The sequence below is a fragment of the Pogoniulus pusillus genome, chromosome 29 (assembly GCF_015220805.1).
Source record: "Pogoniulus pusillus isolate bPogPus1 chromosome 29, bPogPus1.pri, whole genome shotgun sequence".
Classification (NCBI taxonomy): Eukaryota; Metazoa; Chordata; class Aves; order Piciformes; family Lybiidae; genus Pogoniulus; species Pogoniulus pusillus.
This window is the reverse complement of record NC_087292.1, coordinates 16,827,666-16,841,244: the sequence shown is the minus strand read 5'-3', so window position 1 is coordinate 16,841,244 and position 13,579 is coordinate 16,827,666.

Here is a 13,579-nt window from a genome sequence, read left to right as displayed (position 1 = left end):
GCACCTCCCTGGCTCAGCAGGACCATCATTTGTGGTGCCTCACACCGAGCTCCTCCTCGTTACACCCAGCAAACAGCTGCCCAGCCCTGCTGTGTCCACTGGCAGCAGTGCCAGTGCTGCGGGGTCCTGGAAGATGTGTGCCTTCTGCAGCCCTGTGCCAGCTCTCCCCATGCTGTTGCCAGGCTCATCCTGAGCCCCACAGGCAGCTCTAGGGCCCAGCTCGCCCCAGGTCTGTGCCTTCTGTCCACGAATGAGGCAGCTCTGGGGACCAGCTCCTGGTGCTGCAGATTGTGGGCCCAAGTCCCTGCCCTCCTGGAGGAGCCAATGTTGAGAGTGGGACTTGTGCTGTGGTGTCCACATCAGGGCAGCTGGCAGCAGCCTGCCCCCCTGCCCCTTCTGCGGGCACAGCTCCTGCTCCAGCCCCAGCCAGGCCATCAGCATCTGCACCACACACATCCCCTGCTCTCTGCAAGTCTCCTGCTCCATGCACACCTGCCCCATGCACAGCTGCTCCATGCACACCTGCCCAAGCACACCTGCCCCACACTCATCCCTTGCTCCACACACATCTTCTCCATGCACATCTGCCCATGAACATCTGCCCCATGCTCACCCCTTGCTCCATGCACACCTGCCCCATGCCCATCCCCTGCCCCATGCCCTCCCCTTGCCCCAGGCACACCTACAGGGTGCTCACCTCCGAGGCTAGCAGGCTGGTGGCCAGGGACAGTTTGGTGGTGGCAAGAAGCCACCAAGTGCCTGCTCCAGGCTGGGCACCACTGCAGTGCCCGGTTAGCCCTGGCACGATGCACACACAGGCACCCATTGGTGGAGGCAGGGTGGGGGGTGTGTGTGGGTTCCTTCGTGGGGGTGAAGGTGCTGCTTCTGCCAACCAGTGCCACCTGTGACCTTGAAAGCTGCAGCAGATGCTGGTTCCTAAGCTTGAGCTGCTTTGTGCTGCGAAGTCAGAAGGAGAAGTGAGAGCAGCAGCGTGAGAGCAGCCTGCATGTGCCCGGGCAGCCCAGGCTGCCAGCACAGCCCCTGGGGACAGGCTTGTTCCAGGGGGGGGTGTGAAGAGAAGCCACTGCTGAAACCAAGTTCGTGACTCAGTAGGTGTCCCCTGCTCTGGGGGATGTGCTCTGGGGGTGACTTTGGGTCATTTCTCTCTCAGGGACACCCAGCACCTTATGGGCACGGCAGTGGGGGGCAGTTTGCCAGGGCAGGGATCACATCCAGCCCCATCCTGGCCCACTCTGTACCAGCCCCACTGAGGGGTTGTGGCATTGGGGTGCTGGGGTGAAGCCTTCCTGGTAGCCTCACCCCAGGCAGTGACTCATTTGCCAGTTGAGGTGGTAGCTGTGCTGGGCAGGACACAAGATGCCCAGGCTGGGCATGGGGAGGGCATCAAAGCTCTAAGCTCAGGGAGGGCATCAAAGCTTGGGGAGGGCATTGAAAGTTGGGGGGGGATGGTGAAGGTGAGAGAAGACATTGAAGCTTGGGGAGGACATTGAGGCTTGGGAGGACAATAAAAGTTGGGGAGAACATTGAAGGTGAAGGAGGACATTGAAGCTTGGGGAGGACATTGAAGGTGGAGGAGGACATTGAAGCTTGGGGAGGACACCGAGGGTGAGGGAGGACACTGAAGCTTGGGAGGACAATGAAGCCTGGAAGGACACTGAAGCTTGGGAGTATATCAAAGCTTAGGAAGGACACCAAAGCTTGGGGAGGACACTGAAGCTTGGGGAGGACACTGAAGCTTGGGGAGGGCATCGAAGCTGGCAGCCAGCTCAAGTCAGGGCTGGCAGCAGCAGTATGTAAAACCTGTGGGTGAGAGCAAAAGTGGGGACAGACCTGGCAGAGAAAGGGAAATGAAATTGAAGAGCATTTGGGGCTTTTGAAGCTCTGGGCAGGAGGAGGCCAACTCTGCTTGCTCCAGGCGAGGCAGCCAGCAGGCAGAGCTCCGTGCAGAGCCTGGCACCTAGGAAAGGGCCCAGGTCTGCGGCTTACAGCCCAGGGGAGGGATTTGGAAGTTATTATAGGAAAATCCCTTAAGCCACCAGCCCAGGGTGTGCCGGCAGTGAAAGCGCAAACAGCAGCCCCGCCGCAGCCGCAAGGTAGGAACGCACCGGGGAGCCTGCTCGGGGGGCAGCGCCGCGCTGGGGAGGGCAGCGCCGCGCTGGGGAGGGCAGCGCCGGGCTTGGGAGGGCAGCGCCGGGCTTGGGAGGGCAGCGCCGGGCTTGGGAGGGCAGCGCCGGGCTTGGGAGGGCAGCGCCGGGCTTGGGAGGGCAATGCTGGGCTTGGGAGGGCAGCGCCGCGCTTGGGAGGGCAGCACCGGGCTTGGGAGGGCAGCGCCGGGCTTGGGAGGGCAATGCTGGGCTTGGGAGGGCAGCGCCGCGCTTGGGAGGGCAGCGCCGCGCTTGGGAGGGCAGCGCCGGGCTTGGGAGGGCAATGCTGGGCTTGGGAGGGCAGCGCCAGGCTTGGGAGGGCAGCGCCGGGCTTGGGAGGGCAGCGCCGGGCTTGGGAGGGCAGCGCCGGGCTTGGGAGGGCAATGCTGGGCTTGGGAGGGCAGCGCCGCGCTTGGGAGGGCAGCGCCGCGCTTGGGAGGGCAGCGCCGGGCTTGGGAGGGCAATGCTGGGCTTGGGAGGGCAGCACCGGGCTTGGGAGGGCAGCGCCGGGCTTGGGAGGGCAGCGCCGGGCTTGGGAGGGCAGCGCCGGGCTTGGGAGGGCAATGCTGGGCTTGGGAGGGCAGCGCTGGGCTTGGGAGGGCAATGCTGGGCTTGGGAGGGCAATGCTGGGCTTGGGAGGGCAGCGCTGGGCTTGGGAGGGCAGCGCCGCGCTTGGGAGGGCAGCGCCAGGCTTGGGAGGGCAGCGCCGCGCTTGGGAGGGCAGCGCCGGGCTTGGGAGGGCAGCGCCGGTCTTGGGAGGGCACTGCTGGGTTTAGGAGGCACCACCTCACTTGCGAGGGCAACCCCTTGCTTGGGAGGGCAGCACCTTGGTTGGCAGAGTAGCACCTTGGTTGGCAGAGTAGCACCTCACTTGGCAGAGCAACATCTCACTTGGGGGGCAGCCCTTGGTGCTGGAGTGAGGAGAAAGGTGGCTGCTTGTGCCAGCTGAGAGCTGCAGTGGGCACGGGGCTATGCTGGGACCCACTGGGCTCCTCCTGCCCACAGCTGGGCCAAGCTGAGGTGCTGGGTGGTGGGGAGAGGCTCAGTGTCCCAGCCAGGGAGGGGGGCACAGCAGCTGCAGACAGGGTTTGGGCTGTGTTCCAGTGCCAGACCCTGTGCATGGGCATTGTGGCATGGGTGAGGGTGCAGTGGGGTGGATGAGGCTGTGGCAGTGTGTCCTGACAAATGGGCTTGGCACCAGCTCCCACCAGTGAGAAGCTGCCAGTGTGGGGGTGGTGTGGGGGCTTTAGCTGGGCTGTTCCTCCACATGGGGTGTGAGTCTGTTGCCAGGACCTCATGTGCTGGCAAGGCCAAGCACAAGGGCTAAGCTGGCCTGTGCCAGGGGGCAAATAAGCGTGACCCTTCCTCACCCTGGGGGCAGCAGGGGGTGGGGAAGGGGCAGAGGATGCTCAGGGGCTGCTCTGGCATCTGCTCCCAGATCCAGGAGATAGGAAGTGGCTCCTGCTGGTGCCAGGGAGAGAGAAGGCTGTCAGGGCTTGCCAGGGTGGTATGCCATCTGTGCTGTGCCAAGGAAACATGCATAGGTGACACAGGTGGTGCCAAGAGCCAAGGGGCATCATGAGCCTCTGATGGAAAACATGGAATGACAGAAAGGAATTGGGGTGGAGAGTTACAAGCAGGGAATGAGTGTGGCTGCTGCAGCAGGGCAGCCCTGGCAGCCAGGGCAGGGCAGGGCAGGGCAGCAGGTCTCTGTGATGCCAAGGGAGAGTGTGGCCCCTGCTAGCACTTGGGTCTGTGGGCATCTCCTGGTGTCCTTGGGGATGTGCCAGGCAGTGCTGCCCAGGCAGCTGAGCTCATGCTGGAGCCAGGGCTAGGCAAGGAGAAAAGGGCAGAGACGGGCATGAACCCCTTGTGCCCTGCCCCAGGATGCTCCAGCTCTGGGGGAGCAGCAGAGGCCCCCCCCCAGAACTGGCAGGGCTGGGTGCCCAGGAGCCATTGAGCCTCCTGCGAGCCAGCACAGCTCCAGCTTGTCCCCTGCAGGGGCTGGCAGGGCAGCAGCTGCAGCCCAGGGCCTGCCTTGGGGCTGGCTGTGCCTCCATGGTCTTGTTCTGACCTCATCCCTGTCCCCATCCCTGTCCCTGCCACTGTGAGACCTCAGTGGCCATGGAGAGCCAGGCTGGGACCTCTGCACGTTGGCACCAGCCAGGCAGCCACATGGCCCTGGGCATCTGATGCCACAGGTGATGCCACAGGGAGCCTGTGATGCCATGGTGACATCCCTGATGTCATGGGAGACACCAGGTGCTGACAGGAGTCCAGGTGATGTCAGGAGGACCCCATGGAGCCACAGGGCCCCTGTGATGCCAGGAGGGGCCAGGCAATGCCAGCAACAGAGCAAGGGAATACAGCCTCAAGCTGTGCCAGGGCAGGTCTAGGCTGGATGTTGTTAGGAAGTTCCTGTCAGAGAGAGTGATTGGCATTGGAATGGGCTGCCCAGGGAGGTGGTGGAGTGGCTGTGGCTGGAGGTGTTGAAGCCAAGCCTGGCTGGGGCACTTAGTGCCATGGTCTGGTTGGTTGGGCAGGGCTGGGTGCTGGGTTGGGCAGGCTGAGCTTGGAGCTCTCTGCCAGCCTGGCTGGTTCCATGGTTCCATGACTGTCCCCATGAAGCACCAGGCAGGGCTCACCTAAGCCTGCTCACTGCTCCGGGCTGTGCTCCTGCCAGGAGAGGGAACTGGAGGGAGCAGCCCCGCGGTGGTGCACGGCTGGAATCCTGCTCCCACTCATTCCAAAGCAGACAGCTCCCCCCCGGCAGCTCCCCACCGCCCAGGCTCGTCCTTGGGACGAGGCAGGAGTGAAGCAGCCACAAGCCGGAGGCTGCTCCTGGTGGCTCTGGCCGCCGGTTCCTGGAATCTGATTCCCAGGCTCAGGTTATTGTGGATTTTCATGAAAGGGGCTAAACAGGGCCGGGATTGGAGGTTGTCATAGGAACCGGTCTGGAGCCACAGCCTCGCTGCCAGCCTCACCCTCCCTGCTGGGCTCCTCGCGGAGGGAGGGAGCTCACCGGCACAGCGGCCGCTGTGCCAGCCCCGCGGCACAGGGGTGCCCCCCCAGGACCCCCTCTCTGGGGTGTTTGAGGATGAAGTAGGTCCTGTGCAATGCCCCTGGGCTGTGTTTCAAGGCTGTCTGCTGAGGAGAGCTGGAGGTGCTTGGAGGATGCTGCTTAGAATCACAGAATCAGGCAGGGTTGGAAGGGAGCACAAGGAGCAGCCAGTCCCAACCCCCTGCCATGCCCAGGGACACCCTACCCTAGAGCAGGCTGCACACAGCCTCACACAGCCTGGCCTCAAACACCTCCAGCCATGGGGCCTCAACCACCTCCCTGGGCAACCCACTCCAGCCTCTCACCACTCTCCTGCTCAACAACTTCCTCCTCACCTCCAGCCTCACTCTCCCCACCTCCAGCTTTGCTCCATTCCCCCCACTCCTGCCACTCCCTGACAGCCTAAAAAGTCCCTCCCCAGCTTTTCTGTAGGCCCCCTTCAGATCCTGGCAGGCCACAAGAAGGTCACCTCAGAGCCTTCTCCTCTCTAGCTTATCCCTGTGGATTCTCTGGTGTCTGTTAGGAGCTGCTGCTGGTGCAGCTCTTGCTGCAGGGAACCTCTGCCCAGCAGGTTCAGCTTCGCTGATTGCATCAGGTTGGAAGGGACCCTCCAGGGGGCATCTTGTCCAACCTCCGGCAGGCAGCAGGGACACCTCCAACTAGAGCTGTCTGCCCAGGGCCACAGCTGAGCTTGAATGGCTCCAGGGATGGGGCCTCAAACACATCCCAGGGCAACCTCTTCCAGGGTCTCCCCACCCTCACTGAGCACAACTTCCTTCCGATGTCCAACCTGAATCTCTCTTGCTCCAGCTTCAAACCATTGCCCTCATCCTACCACCCCAGCCCCTTCTGAACAGTGTGTCACAGCCCACACCCCTCCCAGGAATCATCCTCCCCCACCAAGGAATCAGGCTTTCCCCCCAAGAATCATCCTTCCCCAGGAATCATCCTTCCCCCACCCAGGAATCATCTTTCCCATGCAGGAATCATCCTCTCCCCATCCAAGAATAATCTTCCTCCTGCCCAAGAATCATCCATCTCAAGCCTGGATTCATCCTTCCCCCCCAGGAATCATCCTTCCCCCCCAGGAATCATCCTGCCCCAGCCTGGAATCATCCTTCCCCAGCCTGGAATCATCCTTTCTCCCCAGGAATCATCCTTCCCCAGCCTGGAATCATCCTTCCCCAGCCTGGATTCATCCTTTCCCCCCAGGAATCATCCTTCCCCCCCAGGAATCATCCTTCCCCAGCCTGGAATCATCCTTCCCCAGCCTGGAATCATCCTTTCTCCCCAGGAATCATCCTTCCCCAGCCTGGAATCATCCTTCCCCAGCCTGGAATCATCCTTTCTCCCCAGGAATCATCCTTTCCCCCCAGGAGTCATCCTTCCCCCCCAGGAATCATCCTTCCCCAGCCTGGAATCATCCTTCCCCAGCCTGGAATCATCCTTCCCCAGCCTGGACTCATTTTCCATTACCCCCCTGGAGCCGAGGGGGTGTGGGGCAGATCGGGGGCTGCCCCCCAGGCCATTTGCCCAGCACATTCCACAGGGGAGCCTTTGTGCCCAGCGCTCCTTTGGCCCCCGAGGCCCTTCCCCTGCAGGAGGTGGTGGGGGCCGAGCCTCTGGCAGTGTCTGAGGAGGGCTCGGCGGGGCCGTGGGACGAGCTGGAACATGCAGTGCTTAAGAAAGAGTCTCTCTGTGCCCCGGGTGTTTAACAGGGCACTGCTCAGCAACAGTCACCCTGCAGAGCTGGCACCGGGAGGGCAGAACCAGCTGCAGAGCTTGGCCCTGCCAGCCCTCAGACAAGTCCCAAGGTGAGCAGGCTCTGTCTCCGTGGGGGTGTCCTGCCTGCGTGTTGGGGGTGCTCAGGGTTCCTCGTGTTGGATCAGCTGCTGATGGGATGTTGGGGGGCTGCCCTGGTGCCCCTGAGAGCCACCTGTGTGCTGTGCCCAGGGTGAGCTCCTGGGGATGCTCTGGTGGGTTTTATGCCCCTCTCCCGAGGAACAAGTGATAGGGAAAGAGGAGATGACTTCAAGCTGGGCCAGGGGAGGTTTAGATCAGACATGAGGAACAATTTCTTCCCAAAAAAGCCTGGCCCAGGCTGCCCAGGGCAGTGGTGGAGTTCCCATCCCTGGGAGGGTTTCAGTGCCAGGACAGTGATGGAGTTCCCATCCCTGAGGGGGTTTCAATGCCAGGACAGTGATGGAGTTCCCATGCTGGAGGGGTTTCAGTGCCAGGGCAGTGATGGAGTTCCCATCCCCAGAGGGGTTTCAGTGCCAGGGCAGTGGTGGAGTTCCCATCCCCGGAGGGGTTTCAGAGCCATGGAGCTGTGGTGCTGAGGACCATGGGTTGGTGGTGCCCTGGCAGGGCTGGGGTGAGGGTTGGACTCCATCACCTTCAAGCTCTCCCCGAGCCAAAATGCTTTTGTGATTCTGATGCTGCTCAGCGCGGGGAAACCCTCGGGGGGGGGGGGGGGGGGGAAGCTCCCATTCCTTGAGGGTGGCACAGGACATCATCGGGCGTCCCCAGGACTGCCTGCTCCTCCCAGCACAGAACGACCTTAACGCCTGGCTGCAGTTGGCAGCAGCCTCAGGGCTGGCAGTGCCCCGAGCCTGGCACCAGTGTCCCTGCGAGGAGAAGTGCAGGGAAAGGAAAAAATATTTAGAGAGGCAGGGGAAGGGGCAAAGCAGGCGCTGCGGGAGGGAGCCGCGGGGCCGCTGAAAGCAGCCTCTCAGCAGCCTTTTGTTCACCCTGGACGTGCCCAGCGCTGCTGCCAGCACGAAGGGGCTGTGCCGGCGCCGGCAGCTCTGGCACGGTGTGGGTGCCCCGGCAGCCTGCCCAGTGCCGGGCACAGCGATGGAGCCACGAGCAGGATGTGGCCCCTGCAGAGGCCTCGTTGAGGACCTTCATGGTCCCAGCTTGGCTGTGGGGATGAATCTCAGGGGGAGCTCAGCCATAGAGTAGATCTCAACTGGTCTTGGCCATGGGGTAGGTGCCAGCTGGGCTCAGTCATGGGGAGATCTTAGTCTGACTTGGCCATAGGGTAGATGCCAGCTGGATGCAACCAGAGGGTGAATCCCAGCTGGGCTCAGCCATGGAGAGCTTAGTCTGACTTGGCCATGGGGTGGATCCCAGCTGGATGCAACCATAGGGTAGATCCCAGCTGGTCTCAGGCACGGGGTGGGCAGCATGGCTGCAGTGCCAGCGCGGCCGCTGGGCTGATCCCTTCTGACAGATCCACTTCTTCCGCAAGGTTCTGCCTTAATTTGATCCTGGTCTCGGTAACCATGGCAACGGGTAAAAATAACAGATCCCGAGCCTAGCAAACAGCTCCGGGCTGCAGGAGCCCGGGGACGGCCCGGCTGGGTGGGCGGCGGCAGCAGCCCCGTGGTGCCCGCAGCGCTACCCATGCCCGGTTGGGCTTCAGGGGATGGTTAATTAGCGGCGTTAACGCCTCGGGATGCAGATTCCCTTTGCTGATCCCGCAGGCCAGGCAGGGCTCCCGGCGGCTAATTGGGGGGATGGCACTAATGCCAGCGCTGCGTGCCAGGGCTGCGCCCCGGGGAAGGCTGCGGCATCCCCTGTGCTCGCCCGGGTCCCTCCTGGCACCGGGGCTGGCAGCTGCTGCTGGGGGCTGCCTGTGGCTCAGAGCCTGCCCTGGCAGTGGGGCAGTGACTGCGTTTGGGCTCACAGCCCTGCCCCGAAGCCACTGCTGCTGCTGCTGCTGCTGCTGCTGCACAGGTGTGTGCAGGAGAGCACGGGAAAACATGGGGAACACGGGAAAACCGTGGGAAACATGGGAAAACCATGGGAAAACGGGAAGGCACGGGAAAGCAAGGGAAAACACGGGGAAACGTGGGAGAGCAAGGGAAAACATGGGAAAACGTGGGAGAGCAAGGGAAAACATGGGAAAACGTGGGAGAGCAAGGGAAAACATGGGGAAACATGGGAGAGCAAGGGAAAACACGGGGAAACATGGGAGAGCAAGGGAAAACACATACACACATGCAACCACAAGCACATACAGACACGTTCAACTGCACACACCCATGCAGATATGCCAACACACATGTGCACACCCATGCAAACACTCCCCTGCACACATGCACACACCCCTGCACACACCCCTGCACACACACACACATGCACACACAGGCACACACACACATGCACACACCCCTGCACACACACATGCACACACAGGCACACACACATACATGCACACATGCACACACACACACATGCACACACAGGCACACACACATGCACACATGCACACACACACACATGCACACACAGGCACACACACACATGCACACATGCACACACACACACATGCACACATGCACACACACACACATGCACACATGCACACACACACACATGCACACACAGGCACACACACATGCACACATGCACACACACACACATGCACACACAGGCACACACACACATGCACACATGCACACACACACACACACACACATGCACACACACACACATGCACACATGCACACACACACACATGCACACATGCACACACACACACATGCACACCCCCCTGCACATGTGGACACACACATGCAGATATACACACACCCCCCTGCACACACACATGCACACCCCACTGCACACACACATGCACACCCCACTGCACACACACATGCACACACCCCTGCAGACATGCACACACCCCTGCACACACAGAACACACTTCCCCCACACTTGTGTGCCCAATCCCCAGCAGGCACCAGCTGGTGCCATTGCATGCCCAGGGGCAGGGCTCTCTCTGCTCGCTGCTGCTCCTGGCTAACCCCAGGCCACGGACCTCTTGCTGCCACATTCCTAAACCCATCAGACGTTGCCGGGATCCTCGGGGCCTGACCTCACTCTGCGACTGAGCTCCTGCCTTTCCCTGACCCTCTCCACAGCCCAGCTCCAGCCTTTCCCTGACCCACTCCACAGCCCAGCTCCAGCCTTTCCCAGCTCTGATCCTCAGCCTCTGATCGGGACCAGCCCCGTCCCCGAGCACCGCCGCAGGCTCACCGGGAGCCTGCTGGATCTCGCAGAGCTGGAATTAATCCTCCTGCTTTGTTTTGCCCTTCAGCTTCAGCGGGGGGGCGAAGGCAAAAGCAAAAGCTCCAAGCACCACAAACCCCTGGCAGAAGCATTTTCTTGTCAGCTCCCCGCAGCAGGATGAGTCCCCAGCGGGCTGGGAGTGCTGCTGGTCAGGCAGCAGGGACGTGTCTGGTCTCAACGGGGCTCAAATCAACAACCCCAAGCTTCAGCACATGGCCCTAGAGCTGCTGTTGGGGACAGCCACCACGGGAGACAGCCCAGTGGCAGGGCTGGGGGGTGGCTGAGACAGCAGCAGCCCCTCTTTAGGGCTGGATCCAGCTGTTTTGGGGGGTACACAGACACACCCACCCCACACACACCCCTGTGTGTTGCCATCTCCACCACAATGCCTTAGACAGGGTGCACATAGATGGCCCTGGGGAAGCCCTGGCTGCTAACCATGGCTTATCTCAGCTGCCTCACTGATAACGCTCAGCACAGGGGGGTCTGGAGATGACAGAACCACAGAATCACAGAATCACAGAACCACAGGATCACAGAATGGATTAGGTTGGAAGGGGCCTCAGAGATCCCCTCGTTCCACCCCCCTGCCATAGGCAGGGACACCTCCCACACCCTGAATCCCCTGCCCGTCCCTGTCCCCCCTCGTCTCAACCCTCCCCTGAGGCACCTCCCCACCTCCAGCGCCGCAAGGTCCTGGCCAGCCAAAGTCCGGCAGCACAAATCCCTTCTCCAAGCCTGGCAGCCTCCAAGGGCTGCAAGCGTCCTGCTGCCTGCCAGCCCGAGCTGTGAGGAGCGGGAAGCGATGGGCTGAGAGAGCTGCCGAGGATGAATCCTCCCCGCGTTAGCCTTGCAGCTGCTGAGGGACTTTATCAGGCAGCTCAGCCCTTATCTGGCACCGCTGCGGGGGGGAGGCTCTCCTGATAGCCATTTGCCGGCAACAAAGAGAGGATGAAGAGGGAAAAAAATAAGGTAGAAGGAAAAGTGAGACGATCTCAGCCCTCCCCTGCCAGGCTCCTCAGCTTGCTGTAGCACCAAGGGGTGACCAAGGTCTTCCCTGGCACTGGTCTGTGGGCTCAGAGGCACCCACAGCCCCCAAGTGCATCACAGAGTCACTGCCTGGGTTTGGTCAGAACAGACCTTCAGGGTCATGGAGTTCAACCCAGCCCTGCCAGGGCACTGCCAAACCATGGCCCTCAGCACCACAGCTTTGAAACCCCTCCAGGTGTGGGCACTGCACCACTGCCCTGGCAGCCTGGGCCAGGCCTGGGCAACCCTCAAGGGCAAGAAATTGTTCCTCAGGGCCAACCTGAACCTGCCCTGAGGTGACCTGAGGCCATTTCCTCTCACCCTGTCACTTGTTCATCGGGAGGGGAGACCTACCCCAGCTGGCTCCAGCCTCCTCCCAGGGAGCTGCAGACAGCAGTGAGGTCTCCCTCAGCCTCCTCTTCTGCAGGCTGCACACCCCCAGCTCCCCCTCCCCAGCCCTGTTCTCCAGACCCTTCCCCAGCTTCATTGCCCTTCTCTGGACCCTTTCCAGCCCCTCAATGTCTTTCTTGGAGTGGCACAAAACTGAACCCAGGATTGGAGCTGTGGCCTCACCAGTGCCCAGCACAGGGGCACAATCCCTACCCTGCTCCTGCTGCCTACACCACTGCTGATCCAAGCCAGGATGCTGGTGACCTTCTGAGCCACCTGGGCACAGGGTGAGATGATGGTGACACAGGAACTGAGCACAGGAGGACAATCCCTGCCCTGCTCCTGCTGTCCACACGAGCTCTAACAGCCCCCCCACAGCCTGCATCCCACTCACCCCCAGCTTTGCCACTGCTGGCACACAGGGTGCAGGGCTGGGGCCACCCTGTGCCCCTGCAGTGAGCTGCTGGCTGGGAGCTGCCTCCTGCCCTGCTCCCCATCCCCAGGAGGCTGCAGCATGGCCCCGCGGGGGCTGTGCTGTGCCCCCAGCAGATCCTCCTCCAGAGCAAAGGGCAGGATCCTGCCTGCAGAGTCATCACATCCCACTGAACAAAGGTCACCACAACCCTCCGAGCACTGCTGGCAGCTGCCCAGGAGCTGGCCAGCAGCGTAACTGGCATCTCGGCGGGAGCTGCCTGGCAGCTGACCAGTCGGCAAGCCCCGGCCCTGCCGGATCCATCCTCCCGGGCTGCTGCCTGCAGCTGGCCTTCCCCACCCTGTCAGCAGCTTCCCCCGAAAGCCTGGAGCCCTCTGCCCATCACCTCCAGGTCAGCAGGGCAGCTTCCAGGCCAGGCACAGGACAGCAGCCACCTTTCCTGCTCCCCATCAGGAGGAGTTCCCCCAGCCCAGCCTGCCCGGATGCCTGCCTTAAGGAAGCTCCAGTGAGTTCCCCACGCTGAGGCACCTCGCAGGGTGCTGCTGCCAGCTGCGTGGAGCTCTGGCTGCAGGGAGGACACTGAGGGGCTGGAGCAGGTCCAGAGAAGGGCAAGGAGGCTGAGGAAGGGTGGGGAGGAGCAGCTGAGGGAGCTGGGGGTGTGCAGCCTGGAGAAGAGGAGACTGAGAGCAGAGCTCATTGCCCTCTGCAGCTCCCTGAGAGGAGGCTGGAGCCAGGTGGGGGTTGGGCTCTGCTCCCAAGGAACAAGCAGCAGGACAAGGGGAAATGGCCTCAAGCTGCACCAGGGGAGGTTCAAGTTGGAGATGAGGAGCAATTTCTGCCCCTTGAGGGCCCAGGGCAGTGGTGCAGTGCCCATCCCTGGAGGGGTTTCAGAGCCATGGAGCTGAGGTGCTGAGGGCCACGGCTTGGTGGTGCCCTGGCACTGCTGGGGTAGTGCTTGGGCTTGATGAGCTTCAAGGTCTTTTCCAGCCCAAACCACTCCACAGTTGCGTGGCCCTGGGATGGGTGAGCCATGGTGTGGTTGGGTCCCTGCAGCACACCTGCATCTCTTCCTGCTCTGTGAGTGCTGCTCAGGCTCTGCTGCTGCTGCCAGAGCCCAGGCCGAGGGCTCATTGACACCATGAGGGCACAGGGAGCATCACTCCACGCTGGCATGGGGTGGGCACTGCCAGCATCTCTCCCTTGTTCTCCCTGGAAGTCATGGTGGAGGCTTAGAGAGGACCTGGCAGAGCACCCAAGGGCCACTAAAATGAGGACCCTGTCCCCCCCCGCCCCCAAGGAGGCTGCAGTAAAGGGTGGTAGGTCTGGCTGGGGTGCAGAGATGGCCTCCTTGGAGAGTCCTCTGCACCAGGAGCCGGTGTCTCAGCTCCCCCCCTTAAATCACAGGACAAAAGCTTGGCCAAA